The sequence below is a fragment of the Hyperolius riggenbachi genome, chromosome 4 (genome assembly GCF_040937935.1).
Source record: "Hyperolius riggenbachi isolate aHypRig1 chromosome 4, aHypRig1.pri, whole genome shotgun sequence".
Lineage (NCBI taxonomy): Eukaryota > Metazoa > Chordata > Amphibia > Anura > Hyperoliidae > Hyperolius > Hyperolius riggenbachi.
Window position 1 is genome coordinate 99,610,496 of NC_090649.1, and position 17,415 is coordinate 99,627,910.

Sequence of the window (17,415 nt, forward strand, 5' to 3'; positions counted from 1 at the left end):
AAGACTGATTTAGGCTAATTGGCAAGTTTATTTCAGTGCAGAGCACAGCGTTTTGACCAGCACTTGATAAAGACCGCACTGGTCAAACGTTGTGCTCTGCACTGTGTTATTTGAAATAAACTAGCCAATTGGCCTAAATCCAGGTGGAGACCCAGTCTTTCTGTCACTGCATTGAAGGTACACCCTGGGTGGATACGGGTGGTGGCTGGTTTGACTCCCTGGTGTTACAAACAATTGGGTTGCAGTATTGAGGAGTTTCTCTATTGCTTTTGACATCTTTATAGCTGGCAAGATGCATAACTGGAAGTTTCTTGTGTATTCCGAAGTGAGCAGAAACAACACTGATCTCCCAGAGTGCACTGGGAGGAGAAGGCTTGGTGAAGTCATAGCCTAAGTTAAGCATCACTGGAAGGGCGGAGTTACTATATATTTTCGAGTATAAATCTAGAAATTTAGGTCTGATTCAGTTTATAAAAGTATAGGGGTCTACTTATACACGAGGCACAGGACACAATGAGTACACTGAGTAATGTGTGTACTGATAGTGACATTCCCATTTGCAGCAATTTATCCAGTGGTAAGTGATACTTTGAGGAAAGGAAATGCCAAGAAAATCCAGGTCTGAAAGTCCCGGCCACAACAATGAACAAGGAAAGGGGCCGGGGGGGGGGGGGGGGGGGGGGAATACTGGGCTGCATAAAAGGGAGTGAATAATTGCAGCACTTGGGGGCCTGTAGGAGGTATTTGCTGCAGTAAAGGGACAGGAGGGGTTAATGGCTGCAATACTGTATGCAGTGCAGTCATTAACCCCTCCTGGTCCCCAAGTGCACCCTTTAACTTTGCTGGTTAGATTTATACTTGAGTCAATACAAATTCCGGCTTAAGAGGGTTGCATGTTGAAGTCGACTTATACATGAGGTCGACTTGTATTCGAGTATACACAGTACATACCAAAATACAGCAATATATAGCTAAGGGAAATGTTTCTGATGCTAAAACAAGGATAATTAACACGTAATTGTGTACCCTGAATTATAGATTATATTTTTCTATATGTTGTTATGATTTTCCTTTCCGTTAACTATTACTGTCCACTTAAACTACACAAACATTTTTTGCCTCACTAAAACAATGTTTTAAAGTTTTGTTTTATTATATGTTAAACAATGTTAATACTATTTTTTTTTTAATTCTTAATGTTAATGATGAACTTACAATGTTTTAATTTTTAATAAGAGTGATTTTTAAAACAAGCGGCGCAATTAACCTATAAAGATTGCTTTAATTGGGAAAGTTTAACTTGTGTATCAATTGTCAAAGTTGAAATTAAAACGAATTCACTTAATTATTGAGGCTGAGGACATTATTGTTGAAATAAATCAAATGTTCCAAAGCCTAATATAGAAATGTGAGAACTTAATGCTGTGATTTTTTTTTTCATCTTAAATCTATTTAAGTATAAGTTGAAAAAGAAAAATTACAGTTTGCAGTCATTGAAATAAAATAATTTTATGACATGTTCTTTCACCTTCCCCAGCGAAAGCCCCAAATACGAGATTGCAGGCATCGCTTCAGAAGGTTATGCATGGTAGAGCTGTCACAATATCACAGCAGACTACACAGTATTAATAATGCCATGGAGCAAATTAGAAACAGATGGTGCAATATTATTGGATTCATTTTTCAGTAGGGAATCTGTATTGACTATATATTCATAGAAAACTCTTTAATTTAGACAGAATTATATTCGCTTCTTTTATTGAACTATCATAAAACATTTCAATGTTCCACAGCTTAGAGTTTTTATGAAAAATATTGAAAGTACCTATAACTTAAACTTGATGAAAAATGTGAAGATGCTTTCTGCAGTATCATAGTAAATGAATATGCTCTTCATGGATACACAGTTAATAAAAAAAAGGCATGCCAAACAAGTCAAATAAAATATAAAGTATACACACACACACAAAAAAAACAGCATTTCCATAAAGAAAAGGGAAAAAAATCTTGAAAGGTGTAAAACAGTTTGTTATGAAAGGAAAACATAGTACTGTTTCTGACACAGGCAAACTGGGTTCGAATCTTGGCTCTTCTTGTTTAGTAAGCCAGTACCTATTCAGTAGGAGACTTTTGGCAAGACTCCCTAACACTGCTGCTGCCTATAGAGCATGCCCTAGTGGCTGAAGCTCTGGTGCTTTGAGTCCTCCAGGAGAAAAGTGGGATATAAATGTCACGCTTGGAGGTGTATTCTCCACGGTCAGCACGTGATGCATAAGCTGACGTGAAGGAGGTACACACACCAGCACAAGGAATCAGGATATCCCCAGTTTAGTGGAGGAGAGGACTGACTCCAATAAGAGATTGTGGTGCACAGAGCCGGTGCAGATCCGAACAGCCACAAACACTTTCGTAATAACGTCTCAGCGCAAAGTAGCGCTGAGCGCATAAACCAGGACTGAGGAGATCAGGACAGGTAGACAGAATGAACGCTTGCCTAACTAGCCACTACTCAGTGACAGCAAGCGTCCACAATAAGACAGACTGGAATGAGGCAGCCAATGCGTTTGCAGCGATGGCGTGCCTCACAAAGACAGGACAGGATAGTCAGGAAATAGCAGGATCAAGATAGATGAACGTAACACAGATAAATATACAATAAGTATGATTTCCTAGCGTATTACAATTACAGCTATCAATGAAACTATTTGTAACGTCTGACTAACATATGATCATAACAATAAATGTTGTGTCTTGGCTTGTCTAGTGGTAAAATGGGGCCGTATGTGACAGGCAGTTGGTGGGAACATAGTCACATTCAAGGCACATTCAACAAGGGTGAAAAAAAAAATTCTTCAGTTACAAAAAAAAGAAGCTAAAAAATATATTAGAGCACCACAAGAAAAATGATCCATTAAATCATGAGCTTACCAGAGTATGTTTTCCTGTTGGTTGTTACCCAGAGGTTGGAACAAGAGCTCTCCAATAAATGCAATATGAGATAGTGAGGTGACGGAAGCCATGAGACACTGCAGTTACATGAAGCACAACATGAAAGGCAGGGCTGTGAATGCCTCCAGACCCTGTCCATTTGTTCGGATGATGAACAGAGGCATATTTGTGTGTTCAAGATCATTATACCAAATACACAAGGCTTCTGGTAGTTGATGCAAGGAGGATAAAAATGTGTTTGGGGATCACTGTTATTTAATGTCACTTACACTTTAAAGTGGACCTGAACTCATGCACAGGACAGAAGGAAAATATAGAGAAATGTATCCTGTATGTATTTAGAGAGTTTAGCCTGTCTAATTCCCCCTAATCTGTGACTAATCACAAGTTGTAATTTGATCCATCAGCTGTGTCAGCTGCCTGCCACAGCAGAGAGTTAATTATTGAACACAGGATTTTAACAATATGTCTACTTCCATGAAAGCAGGAAGTAGACACACTTCAGATTTATTGCTGTATTTTTATCAGCTGTAGCAAATACATGTTTTTCTTTAACCTCTTGAGGACCATGGTGGTAAACCCCCCTAGTGACCAGCCTAATTTTACATTAATTGGCCACTGCAGCTTTAAGGCCAAGCTGCAGGGCCGTATACCTCTGCACACAAGTGATCTCCCCCCCTTTTCTCCCCACCAACAGAGCTCTCTGTTGGTGAGGTCTGATCGCCCCCCCTGTGTTTATTTTTTTTTTTATAAATATTTGTTTGTTTGTTTTTTTTAATATTTTTTGACATTTTCTTTTCTTTTTTTTTTCTAAATCCCCTCCCTCCCCCCAGCCGGCCAATCACGGCGATCGGCTGTCATAGGCTTCTGCCTATGAGAGCCGATCGCTCTCTTGTCCCCCATGGGGACAGCCGTGTCACACGGCTGTCCCCAGTGCAGCGCTGCTGCTGATCGCAGCGCTGCACATGTAAATACACGGCGGTTTCGCCGTGTAACAGTCTCCCGAGCGGCGATCGCTGCTCGGAGACTGAAGGCGGAGCTCAGCTCCGCCCACCAAGCGGGAGACAGGACTTTCCGCCAATTGGCATTAGCTGGTCCTGGGGCTGCCGCCGAGGCCACGCCTACTGGCGTGACGCGGGCGGCAAGCGGTTAAAGGTTATTATGTCATTGCTTATCTTTTTGAGCAGAGAGGAAGTTCTGAGTTCAAGTCCGCTTTAACTTTCTTTAGATAGTGGTGACACTAACTTGCTGTAACAAGTCAAATGCAGATGACTCCCTTGAAGGTTTGTGCACTTTTTTTTTAAGCAAAAGTAGTACTACCTTGTAACATGTCATACACTAAAGAAATTATACAAACTCTCTTTTTCGAAATGATATCCGCAATGTTGCTTATGCTTTCCATTTTAAAATTAGTTTCTATTTTACTGAGTCAAAATAAAATAAATGAATTAATGAAAAGTTTGTGATATATAAAATATGGTTTCTTAGATGATGATTTAATTTTCTCTACCAAGAGCTCTGGTGATGAGAGATAAGTCAGAAAAAGTTCCCAAATTTTCTATCCAGTCTGATATTCTGAAATCCAATTTGGTTTCCAAATTAAGCAATTCAGCTATCAACAAATGACCAGATAGTAAATCAGCATAAACACTGAATCAATTTAACCGAATATTACCGGACCTGTTCAAGCATGTCTGTTAATATTGTGTTCATGCTTAATTTACGTAAAATGTACAAAATAAGACTGTGATAATATTTTCATTATTAAATAGAATTGATTGGGTGAAACAAGTTGCTTTATGATCTTGAGCAAAAAACACAATTTACCCTCACTTACAGACCTTTCCTTTACAATGTGGGGAAATAGTAACATAAGATGGGACTTGCCAGGAAAATTTTGAAGTGGAACTTTTCATCAAGCAGCAACCACTCTTGATTATAGTCTGAATAATAATAGTTAATAATGCTTGCTTTTGCTATTATCAGATATCTCAGTGATAAGCAGTCAAAATTATCAGAAGAAAAGAACACCAAGAGGCCAATATAGTGTAGTATGTACTGGTAATGGACGATTTATAGAGTAATTCAAAATGTAATACTCACAAACCAGGGTTACCATTAGGCAACCACTGTCAAGGCAGGTGGGGAGATTGTCTTGACCCCACTCAGGATTAAGAAGTCACTCTCTGTAGTAGAAGAAGGAAGTGGGTACAACCCTCCACCTAGGGTGGACTCAATGTAGCAATAAGATAACAGAGGTGCCAAAAGGATAAAAGGGACTAAATGAGCTTAAAAAACAATTTGGTAATAGAGGAGGCAGTGGTGGACTTACCTCCTCCAAGCAGAACACATGACTGTAGATTTTCAGTCAAAAAACGTTTATTGGGTACTCTAAAATAAAGTGCAACGCGTTTCGCAGGTTAAACCTGCTTCCTCAGGCAATACAGATAGGAGTAAAAAAGCTGTGAATTATAGAGACCATGGAATCAATGTAACTAGAATGCTTGCAAAGGAATCAATATTGTTATAGCTAGTTCATAAAAATATCACAGAACAATGGTTATGTTTAGAGATGTACATATATCTGTCATATATTCAATGGTGACGTATAGAGATATACATATATCTATCATATATTCAATGGTGACGTATAGAGATATACATATATATTGTGTATTAAACACACACATACATGATTACACAATATAATCCCAAATAAAGAGTGTGATGTATAATGGTGATTTGCACAGCAATGATTAGCTGGTATTATTAGCCCATGTGAAATTATTACAAGTAACAATAGTATTAATGGGTAAAAAAAAGGGGGCTATCAGTACTAGATGAGAAGAGGAGACAAGGATTGCAGGGATATTTATCCAGGATATTTAAAAAAAAATGCAAGTATAGTGTATTTGGGTGGAGATGAATTGGTAGTAGTGAAATGGTCACATATTCAATAGTGCAGCAACACCTGTAATGGGGACTTAAAAGGAACAGGAGACTTACCATCTGCTAGTAACATCAAAGCTGAGCGCCTGGACACTCCAGCTTGTTAAATACAGCCAAGTGAAGGGCGGGAGCCAATGGGAGGGTGCCACAATCAAACCGGAAGTGATGTCACAAGTTAGGGGGGTGATTTGTCTGCATATGTGCATTGGAGGTATTAGCGGCCATATTGCAGCGCAGAAGATGGGTGGTGTGTTCAGCCATATTGGTAGTGGCAGTGTAAGTTGGATGGAAGGCTGTTACACCGCCCCCTAGCGGGTGGTTAAGGGATAGAATAGAATTGATTGTGGATTGGCAATAAAAATGAATATTTGCTAGTGGTGATTTTTTTTTTCCTTACATGCTGGTGAGTCTAGAGCTCAATGTTGGCGGCATTTGATTAAGTGACAACTGACACAATAGCAGCAGTACTCTCACCTGTCCGGATGGCGTGTGTCCTCCCAGGTGCATTACATTGTAACTAAGGAAGTGATACAGGCATATCATTGTTGCCTGCATCATGGTGGCCTAGAGGGGAGATGAATGAATGGGAACAATGTTCCAATTCATAAATCTAATGAAAAGCAGCGGGAGCGGAGGAAATGAGCAAGCAGGAGGCAGTGCGGCAGTACCAATTGAGAATAATCACTGTTTTGGAACAAAAACAATGATCAGGGATCATTCTCCGTCGACATTAAAGATGAACTGTAAAGTGAAAATGAACTCTCCATTGGTTTGAAGGTGATGGCAGGTTTTCCAGAGAAACCCTACTTCTCAGAGATAAACAAAAGTCCTGCAGGCAATGACAAACCAGATGAAAAGGTGAAATCACTCCTATTCTGTTAAGGAATGGATGAAGGGTAGGATGGTCCCTAAGTTCAGTGCAATTAGGTGATAAAAAAAAGTAGCACTGGTGCCGCTTTCAGGACCAGGGGCGTAACAATAGACCCTGCAAAGGAAGCAGCTGCAGCTGGGCCCAGAAGCCACAGGGGGCCGTCCTGAGAGACTGACAGCTAAGGGCAAGGCGAGAAAAAACTTTCTGCTTTTGTAGCAGGTAGAAAGAGGGGGGATCTATTTATTTTTATTCCTATATTATTACCTGGTCAGCAGCTTTAAATAGAGATGCTGCTGACACAGGTTTGTTAAGTAAGGGCATTTTGCCCTTAGTTGTAATGTGTAACGTATGGATAGGCAGAGCTGATGGCTGAGGGAAGGTTGCTAAGCAACCAGACACACAAGCAGGGAGCCGTTAGGGAAGATATAACGGCTCTCTGAGGGGTTGAGTTGGCAGTTGGAGCGGACAGGGGAAGAGGAGAGACGCAGAAGGCCCAGCTGAGGAGATGCAGGCCAGACACTGCAGCAGCTGACATTTTGGGAGAAAAGTAATGCGCTGAGATGATTCTTCAATCATCCACAGACAGCCATCAGTCCATCAAGGTTGGCAAGGAGTGAGGAAGCCAGGAGAGAGATTTCAGGCAGATGAAAAAAAGAGCCAGTCAGATGTATAGCCAGTGATTCTTGATACAGAGGTGCTGGGAAAGAAGCCTTTAAATCTGACACGTATGAAATATGATTAACACTGTGATAAATCAGCGTGTGACAAGAAAGATACTTGAACATTTTGATTACAGTGAATTGGCTCTGGTGATGTCCCCCACTGCTGAAGTATAGTGCTGGTGAGACCGAGAATTGAGACTGACAATCCCTAATTGTTATGATTATCATCTTACTTGTATTTTTTAAGTTTACCTGAATGGTTGCGGAAATGGGAAGAAAGGTTTTTTTTTTATAAAAGTAAAAAAAAACTGCATATTGCCCATATACTAGGCATGAGACTATGAAATAGTGAGATTGAGAAGAAAGTGAATCTGGTTAATGAAATAAGCTATTGCCCTGTCCGCTAGAGGCCTATATTAACCTCTTATAGCTTACTGACTTTACCAAAGTAATAAATGCAAGAAGCCATTTTGTTTTGGTTATTTTATGTGTGGTGCACAAGATAGTGCGAAGTTATATTGGAAGAAATACTTACCTATGGGAAGAGTGGTCCGACTGGATTCCTGTAAAAGAAAGGAGAAATGATTAATATGTCCATTTACCAGTAGTGTTGAAAGATTTAGAAGAAGTACCTGTTAATAGATTGTTTCTCTGGCAATAGACTGGTCCTGCAAAAGAACAGAAGAGATTACATACAGGAGCGGCAGAAGCTGAGATTTATAAAGAAACTGTTGTGTTTTTATTTTTCTGCTGTTTTTTGGGCAAGCATATTGAGTAGTTTTGCTCATAAGAACAAGTGACAGAGTTATTTTCTTCTTCTTATTTAATTCTAGTAACCTTATTAATTTACTAAGAATTTAGTAATTCACTAACCAAATTTATTTCTTTTATTATTTATTATTAACTTATTAACCAACCAATTTATTAACTTCTAACCATCTAACTTATACATTTATTATTCTGGCTTTTCCTAAGAAACGGCTGAACTATTGAATAAGAAAAATAGCCAGAATAATTGATCAGACTGAGAACAAAAAAAACCCAGAGTACTCTATTTACTATTGAGTTATGAAAGATTTTGCTGATCAGCAAACTTAGAGGTTAAAGTACTATATAATGGTCTTGTCAGTGAAGCATTAAACTGAAATTACTTTAGTACTCAGGGTTTAGGAAATCCAAATAAGGTCCATTTTTCATTAAAGTGGGTGGGAACGCTGAGAAAATACTTACCTGGTGGGAAGGTTATGTGTTATTGTTAACCAGTTGTTTTCCTCCTAGCTTCCGGAAGTGTTCTATAGAAAGAAGACCAGAAGATAATAAGAAGATATATGTGATATTAGAGATTGTATTGTTTGTAATTCTCATTGGTTACATGGAGTAGAAAGTGTATTTTCATCTTTTATTTTGAATAAAACTTTTGAATTTTACAACCTGCATTGGTGTCTGTGGAGTTCTCCTTCAGTTGGCGGTTTGAAACCGTTTACATAATTTTGGCGTAGTCGGCAGGATGGAGGCGGAGTTACAGTCAGAGGGCCAAGGCCCCACTCCAGGAACCAGTGCCGCTGCGGGGGAAAGATCCCATTTAACACCTTCTGCTTATCAGATGACACCTGTTGGGCTTCTGGCCACCTATTTGCCCAAATTTAATGGCAATAATATGTTGCTAAGAGACTGGATTGAACGGATTCGAAGTGCTGTTAAAGAGAATCTGTATTGTTAAAATCGCACAAAAGTAAACATACCAGTGCGTTAGGGGACATCTCCTATTACCCTCTGTCACAATTTCGCCGCTCCCCGCTGCATTAAAAGTGGTTAAAAACAGTTTTAAAAAGTTTGTTTATAAACAAACAAAATGGCCACCAAAACAGGAAGTAGGTTGATGTACAGTATGTCCACACATAGAAAATACATCCATACACAAGCAGGCTGTATACAGCCTTCCTTTTGAATCTCAAGAGATCATTTGTGTGTTTCTTTCCCCCTGCAGTTCTCATGCACTGAAGTTTCAGGCTGCTCGTTTCTTCCTGCAAACAGCTTTGCCCTTGTCTGTAATTCCTCACTATGTGAAAGCCCAGCCAGCTCAGAGGACGATTTATCCAGCTTGTAAAAGATAAGAGAGAAGAGAGAAGCTGCTCTAATCTAAATAACACACAGGCAGTGTGCAGAGAGGGGCCTGGAAGGGGGAGTTCATAGCAGAACCACAACTGAAGAACTTGGCAGCCTTCCAGACACAGGCTGACAAGTCTGACAAGAGAGAGATAAGTTGATTTATTACAGAGACTGTGATAGCAGAAAGTGCTGCAGTAAGCCAGAACACATTAGAATAGCTTTTGGAACTGGTAGGATGATAAAAAACAGGATGCAATTTTTGTTACGGAGTCTCTTTAAGGCTTATAAAGTTCCAGTGGAAATTCAACGAGAAATAGCTATCCTAGCTTTGGAGGGAGATGCACGTAAGACTATCGTTACTTCTGAGCTCCCTGAACCTGCCCCAGTAGAAGCAATTATTGAAATGTTAGAGGAAATATATGGAGATCCAACTGATCTACATATATTGCGTAAGAGATTTATTGATCGAATACAAAAACAAGAGGAGACCATTCCTCAATTCGCAAATGCCCTTAAAGAGCTGATGAATGCTCTGACTCAAAAGGAAATAGAGGAAAATGAGATTTCTAATGTAGATGCTGAGGCTTGGTTAGTACACCAGTTTTTGCTGGGTTTGAGGAGTGAAACCACTAGACAGCATCTTAAAGTGAAATTAGAAAGAGATCGAAAAATCCGATTCCATAAACTGCAAAGTCTGGCAGTCAAATACCAGCAGGAAGAGGAGGCTATGCAGGTTAATTCCTTCCAGATGAATGTACAAGCACCTAATTTTCAAAACAAAGAACAGAAAGAACCCTACAAAAGTGAGATAGAGACTTTGACTGAGGTAGTCCAACAACTGACAAAGGAGATAAAGAAGTTGAAAGAAGAAGAACGATCCCTGTCTAGTAAAAACCTTCCTTCAAGAGTAGAAAACGAACGAGAATCACCATTTGTCTGCTGGAATTGTGGGAGAGAAGGACACATGGCTAGAAACTGTACTGACCGTAAGCGGTTGGAGAGACGACCATATTTAAACTGAATGATCCTGCAGCCGAGGGTCAGACTGCAGGATATATCCAACAGACCCCAGATAGAAGTAAATCACCTTTGATGAAAAGTATAAAGACACAGACCCATAGGAATTTCGGAAAAAATTGGAGTAATGGCTCCTTTAAGAAAAAGAATATAATTGTATTTAAGAAAATGATAGGGGTAGTGAAGTGGTTCAATGATAAAAAAAGGCTATGTTTTATATCTCTTGGACACAAGGAGAGAGATGTGTTTGTACACTGGACGGCCATAGGGAAGAACAACTCCAAGAATCAGTTTCGCAGTTTGAGGAATGGGGAGACGGTCGAATTTGATGTTGTAGAAGGAACTAAAGGTATAGAGGCTGCTAATGTGACCGGTCCTGGTGGTACTCCAGTTCAAGGCAGTAGGTATGTGAAGCGTTTGAGACCCCGCAGGCATGGTGTGAGAGATCTTGATTACTATCCGAAGAAGTCTCTGTTGTATCAGAAACTGGGAGAAGTAAAGTATTCTGGACCACCCGCACTGCACAAAGAGTTTAAACGGAGGTGTGATCCAGTTTCATCTGACACTCAGTTCGGTGAAAGGAGGGAACCTAGAGATATAGGAGACAAAAAGAATAAGCAAATTCAGGATAAACCAAGTATCTATGTAGCAAAGGAAACTGTAAAAGACTTAAGTACACAGAAAATTGAAATATGTGAACAGAGAAAAGAAACAGACACTTCTTCAAGAAAAGACTGGGAAGATTACTGGAATCTAATGCCTAAACCTCAACGACACAGACATAGTAAAAAAAAGATATGGTTTATCCAAAACCCCTCGGATATAATCTATCAAGGAGGAAGATCTTGATTACCTGGCCAGGACCTCTCCAGATGACCAAATAAGAAGAGTAGAAACAGGGCCTGAATTGGAGTCTACCATTGTTTCTCAAATTGAGATCCATGATGAAGTAAAGTGGCCTGAGTTTGATAGTAGACGTAAAGAAGAACAAGTGTTAATACCACAGGAAACTGTGGTTCAAATTCAAAATGGGGATAGTAGTTCTGAATTGAGTAAAAAAGCTCTGACATTTAATAAAGAAGAATCTGAAAGTTTAGATTCACAGCCTCAACGATACAGGAGGAAAAAGAAAGGACAGTGTTGGATGGAAACGCTTCAGGTGATGAATGAGCAGTTACAGGAAGCTTATCTGAGGATGCAATTGTCTGATGCTTCAGCAGCCAAACCATCCTTCAAGATGGATATGGTTGTCTTATAGCGATGATATATCGCTTTACCAAGTTTGTGGAAATATCGTGGATTCCCCCAAAGAGTGCTGAATGTTCCACCCCAGAGGGTGGGCCTGATGACTGTAGCTTTGTCTCCTGGCCCAATGCCGATTATGATTCTCCAGGGAGAATCCCAAATTTTGAACAAGAGGAGGTGGACACTGCTTTGATTGGGGAGAATTCCGTGGACACTGATGAGGAAGGGGTGGGAAATTTAGAATGTATTAAAAAATCTACTCGAACTAACCAAGGAAAATTACCTGATAGGTATATGCAAGAGGAATTCCTTTGGTATTGATGTATGATTTTAGTGTATTATTGTAGAGGACTACAATGTTCAAAGAAGGGGGGAATTGTAGCAGGTAGAAAGAGGGGGGATCTATTTATTTTTATTCCTATATTATTACCTGGTCAGCAGCTTTAAATAGAGATGCTGCTGACACAGGTTTGTTAAGTAAGGGCATTTTGCCCTTAGTTGTAATGTGTAATGTGTGGGTAGGCAGCGCTGATGGCTGAGGGAAGGTTGCTAAGCAACCAGACACACAAGCAGGGGAGCAGTTAGGGAAGATATAATGGCTCTCTGTGGGGTTGAGTTGGCAGTTGGAGCGGACAGGGGAAGAGGAGAGACGCAGCTGGCCCAGCTGAGGAGATGCAGGCCAGACACTGCAGCAGCTGACATTTTGGGAGAAAAGTAATGCGCTGAGATGATTCTTCAATCATCCACAGACAGCCATCAGTCCATCAAGGTTGGCAAGGAGTGAGGAAGCCAGGAGAGAGATTTCAGTAGTTAGTGTATTTGGGAGAAGCAAAACATACAAAAAAAAGAGAGGTGCTGGGAAAGAAGCCTTTAAATCTGACACGTATGAAATATGATTAATACTGTGATAAATCAGCGTGTGACAAGAAAGATACTTGAACATTTTGATTACAGTGAATTGGCTCTGGTGATGTCCCCCACTGCTGAAGTATAGTGCTGGTGAGACCGAGAATTGAGACTGACAATCCCTAATTGTTATGATTATCATCTTACTTGTATTTTTATAAGTTTACCTGAATGGTTGCGGAAATGGGAAGAAAGGTTTTTTTTATAAAAGTAAAAAAAAAAACTGCATATTGCCCATATACTAGGCATGAGACTATGAAATAGTGAGATTGAGAAGAAAGTGAATCTGGTTAATGAAATAAGCTATTGCCCTGTCCACTAGAGGCCTATATTAACCTCTTATAGCTTACTGACTTTACCAAAGTAATAAATGCAAGAAGCCATTTTGTTTTGGTTATTTTATGTGTGGTGCACAAGATAGTGCGAAGTTATATTGGAAGAAATACTTACCTATGGGAAGAGTGGTCCGACTGGATTCCTGTAAAAGAAAGGAGAAATGATTAATATGTCCATTTACCAGTAGTGTTGAAAGATTTAGAAGAAGTACCTGTTAATAGACTGTTTCTCTGGCAATAGACTAGTCCTGCAAAAGAACAGAAGAGATTACATACAGGAGCGGCAGAAGCTGAGATTTATAAAGAAACTGTTGTGTTTTTATTTTTCTGCTGTTTTTTGGGCAAGCATATTGAGTAGTTTTGCTCATAAGAACAAGTGACGGAGTTATTTTCTTCTTATTATTTAATTCTAGTAACCTTATTAATTTACTAAGAATTTAGTAATTCACTAACCAATTTTATTTCTTTTATTATTTATTATTAACTTATTAACCAACCAATTTATTAACTTCTAACCATCTAACTTATACATTTATTATTCTGGCTTTTCCTAAGAAACGGCTGAACTATTGAATAAGAAAAATAGCCAGAATAATTGATCAGACTGAGAACAAAAAAAACCCAGAGTACTCTATTTACTATTGAGTTATGAAAGATTTTGCTGATCAGCAAACTTAGAGGTTAAAGTACTATATAATGGTCTTGTCAGTGAAGCATTAAACTGAAATTACTTTAGTACTCAGGGTTTAGGAAATCCAAATAAGGTCCATTTTTCATTAAAGTGGGTGGGACAGCTGAGAAAATACTTACCGGGTGGGAAGGTTATGTGTTATTGTCAACCAGTTGTTTTCCTCCTAGCTTCCGGAAGTGTTCTATAGAAAGAAGACCAGAAGATAATAAGAAGATATATGTGATATTAGAGATTGTATTGTTTGTAATTCTCATTGGTTACATGGAGTAGAAAGTGTATTTTCATCTTTTATTTTAAATAAAACTTTTGAATTTTACAACCTGCATTGGTGTCTGTGGAGTTCTCCTTCAGTTGGCGGTTTGAAACCGTTTACACTTTCTGCACAGTTGTTCTAATGACTGCATCTGCTCAGCCACTGATAATAATACAAAGTTTTGCAGACAAATATTTGTAGACTATCCCTATTTAGTGTGCAGCAGGCTCTAGGGTACAGTGCCCAGCCCCCAACCTCTCTACCCATCTCCAAGTTCTCTGCACTGTAAAGATGCTGGATAAGTCTACAGAGCCAGTTCTGCTCCATCAGAGATAGACAGAGTGAGTATAATAAGCTGAGGCTGAGAGAACACAAAATGTGTGTCTGTACGTGTGAAAACATGCATGTTTTATCACAGAAGCTAATGTAATTGATAGAGAAAATGCGTGCAGTGCTTCACTGCTGTCTGTTTTTATCTGCATGGGGAAAACACATTCAAGTGTTCACTAGCCAACTGAATAACATTGGTTCTCAGTTTACCTGTGCAGAAAGCAGGGGAGGGGGGAACATCTGAAGTTTTTCAGGGGGGCCCAGTAACTTCTAGTTATGCTCCTGTTCAGGATTCCACTGGAAATGATAAATACAAGAATGGAAAAGCACTCACAGTGTGTACTAGGGGGGACTCAAAGCCGACAGGACAGGTCTAACCTGGTTCTCAGTGACTGTGTTGATGAGTCAACCGCCGGTCGCATATGTCCCACTTTAGGGCGGGGACAGGCTCTATGCTCCAGGCTGGTTCCTTGCTTGTCTCACTGCAGCTGAAATGAAAGTTGGAATTAGGCAGCTAGTCGTTACTGGATATTTGTTTCATGCAGTGCAAGTAAAAAATAATAATAAAGATGGTTGTAACAAAGGTTACTATATTTATTATCAGTAAGTAACAATGTGTTTCACATCGGTACACCCACACTTCATCAGGAGCATACAATGTTTCAGAAAAATGTGAATAGTTTCCTGGCATTGGTTCCAATTGAAAACCGGAAGTGACGTGTTTTGGGCGGAAGTGACACATTTCCGTTACTACATTGGTGGAATAAGGGCATTTTCTGCCAATTCGTGGAAATCCATGATTTTGCAGAAATCCACTAAAAGGGCTGAAATCTGGTTAAAAGAGGAGATAGCATATGTGGAAATTGGCCTTTAATGCAGAAGTCAGATTTAAGGGCAGAAGTATGAAGGTTTTTTGCATGTTACAAAGTTGGCATACAGTTTAGGCACGCAATGGAGGTCCTAATTAGGTTGCTGTTTATACAGAGAGATTGTGGTGATAGTAAAACAGTAAACTAATTTAGGCCTATAGGTGACAGAGTTCTTAGTTGAAGGATCCAATATGATCCCCACTTGCAAAGGATTCTAAAATGTTCATATTGATTTTGATGAGTAAACTTGCTCAATGATCTTTGCTTTTAAAAGGCTAAAATCATTGTTATGTACATAGTAAAAGTCATTGGATACACCATGTTTTAGTTCACCATTAATCTTATTTCACCAATGTTTGTTTACACATTTTTGGCAAGTTTGCTTGGTGCAACCAACATAAATATTTTAGCCTTTTAAAAGCCAAGATTACTGAGCAAGTCTACCATCAAAATCAACATGAACATTTTAGAATCCTATGTAAGTGGGAATCAAATTGGATCCTTCAACTTAAAACTCTGTCAACTAGAGGCCTAAATTAGTTTACTGTTTTACTATCACCAACACATCTGTAAAGTGTTTTTTTTCCTCAGTCCCAACAAATGTTAGAAAAACAACTAATTACAGTGACACACAGATAACGATTGTGAACCAACATTGGACTGGTAAAAATAAAACTACTGACTTACACTCTTATTTTGTGCTTAGTTAAAAATCCAAACAAGTTTAAAGTTTTTATTGTCTCAGATGAATGACAGTTTTTCATTTTCTACAGCTCCAATCAGCTCCAATCTTGAACTATTGACTTTTTTTTTTCATCTGCTCCATACACTTAAAATGTTTCTCTACATAGCAAAAGTTTTATAGCATGTAATTAGTTTTCCATACGAGTTACCTTGCCTGCTGTCCCTTTCAAATCCACCTGCAAAGAAAATGTCATTTACAACTCTGGATCCTTTAAGAGTACCTGAACACTGTAAAAAATTACAAGGTGCCCACACCTGTGACTTCCACTGTGCTCCCATAAACTCCATGTCCCTTAGCTTCACCTGGCTTACATCTATGTTGGAGCTATTGCACCACCCTCATTCTAAGCTATGATTGAACCCAGTCTGAGCGAGGTTGCATGCTCATTCTTTTTTGGCATGCCCAGTTTGATCACATTCCTGAACAGCTGTGCACTGTAGAGCGGCCGAGCATGCATGGTTTGGAAGCATTTGTAATTGAGCATTCTTAACCAAGATGCTTCATGCCAAGGCTCCTGCACACAGCCATGGGGGAGTGCACACAAAGAGGGTGTACATCCTACTACCAATTACTGAATCTGAGAGAGCCTAAGCGCTTTGAGTCCTATGGGAGAAAAGCGCTATAGAAATGTTATTGTATTGTATTGTATTGTACATAATAGACAGAGCATGCACCCCTCAGGGGAAAACAGGAGGGCAAAGCTCCAAGATGGAGAGGAGGCTAGCACAGTTAAGAGGCTTAACAATATATGCTAATAACACAATAAATAATAAAGAAGAACACAGTTTAAGTGGTATGAAACTCAGCATTTCTTGTTTGCTCTGAAAGATTATTTACAGCCTTAAACCTACTACAAAAAAATTGCAGCAGAACAGCATTTAAACAATTAAACACAGCACTTTGGTCTTCAGTGGAAAGCACCTTGCTTGAGTGGGCAGTGTCAGCAGAGTGTTGAACCTGAGCTTTCTCTGCTTCTAGTATGTGTGCTGTTGAAAAGTGATCACTAAATAGATTTCAATATATAAATACAGCAGCTATGCAATAAAATGCAATGCTTGCTTTCAGAGCAGATTACCTGTACTTTGGGACATCTTAATTTGTACAGAGACAATATTACTTGTGCACAAATGCAAATAAGGTTAACGCATGGGTATTAAAAAGTAGGAGAACACATTTTTATTGAATTTTATGTCAGAGGTTTATGCCACTTTAAGCATAGTGCCATAAAAACATGTACACCCTAATGACACGTTTCTTAAAAGCACACAAAGTGAAAATAAACACCTGAAGTTTACTGTAACAGTCCTGCGTGTTACAAACCATGCAATATATATATATTTTTTAATATGTGTCTATGTTGCTTTTAACCCCTAAATACTAAACACAAATTATTTAAGAAAAGTTGCACCATTCCCTTAATACCTTCCAGATTGTAAAATGTTTGGTAACTGCCAGAAGTGTTCCCCATGAATGGCTGGCCTCCT

General features: G+C 39.2%; 1 long non-coding RNA gene across 1 annotated transcript; it reads left to right on the forward strand.

The window, feature by feature from the left end:
- The first annotated feature begins 7,238 nt into the window (after positions 1-7,238).
- LOC137571362 (uncharacterized) lies at positions 7,239-14,059 on the forward strand. The gene is made up of 2 exons (XR_011031348.1): positions 7,239-7,610; positions 8,710-14,059. It is a non-coding gene; the product is annotated as an uncharacterized lncRNA (long non-coding RNA).
- Positions 14,060-17,415: the final 3,356 nt, after the last annotated feature.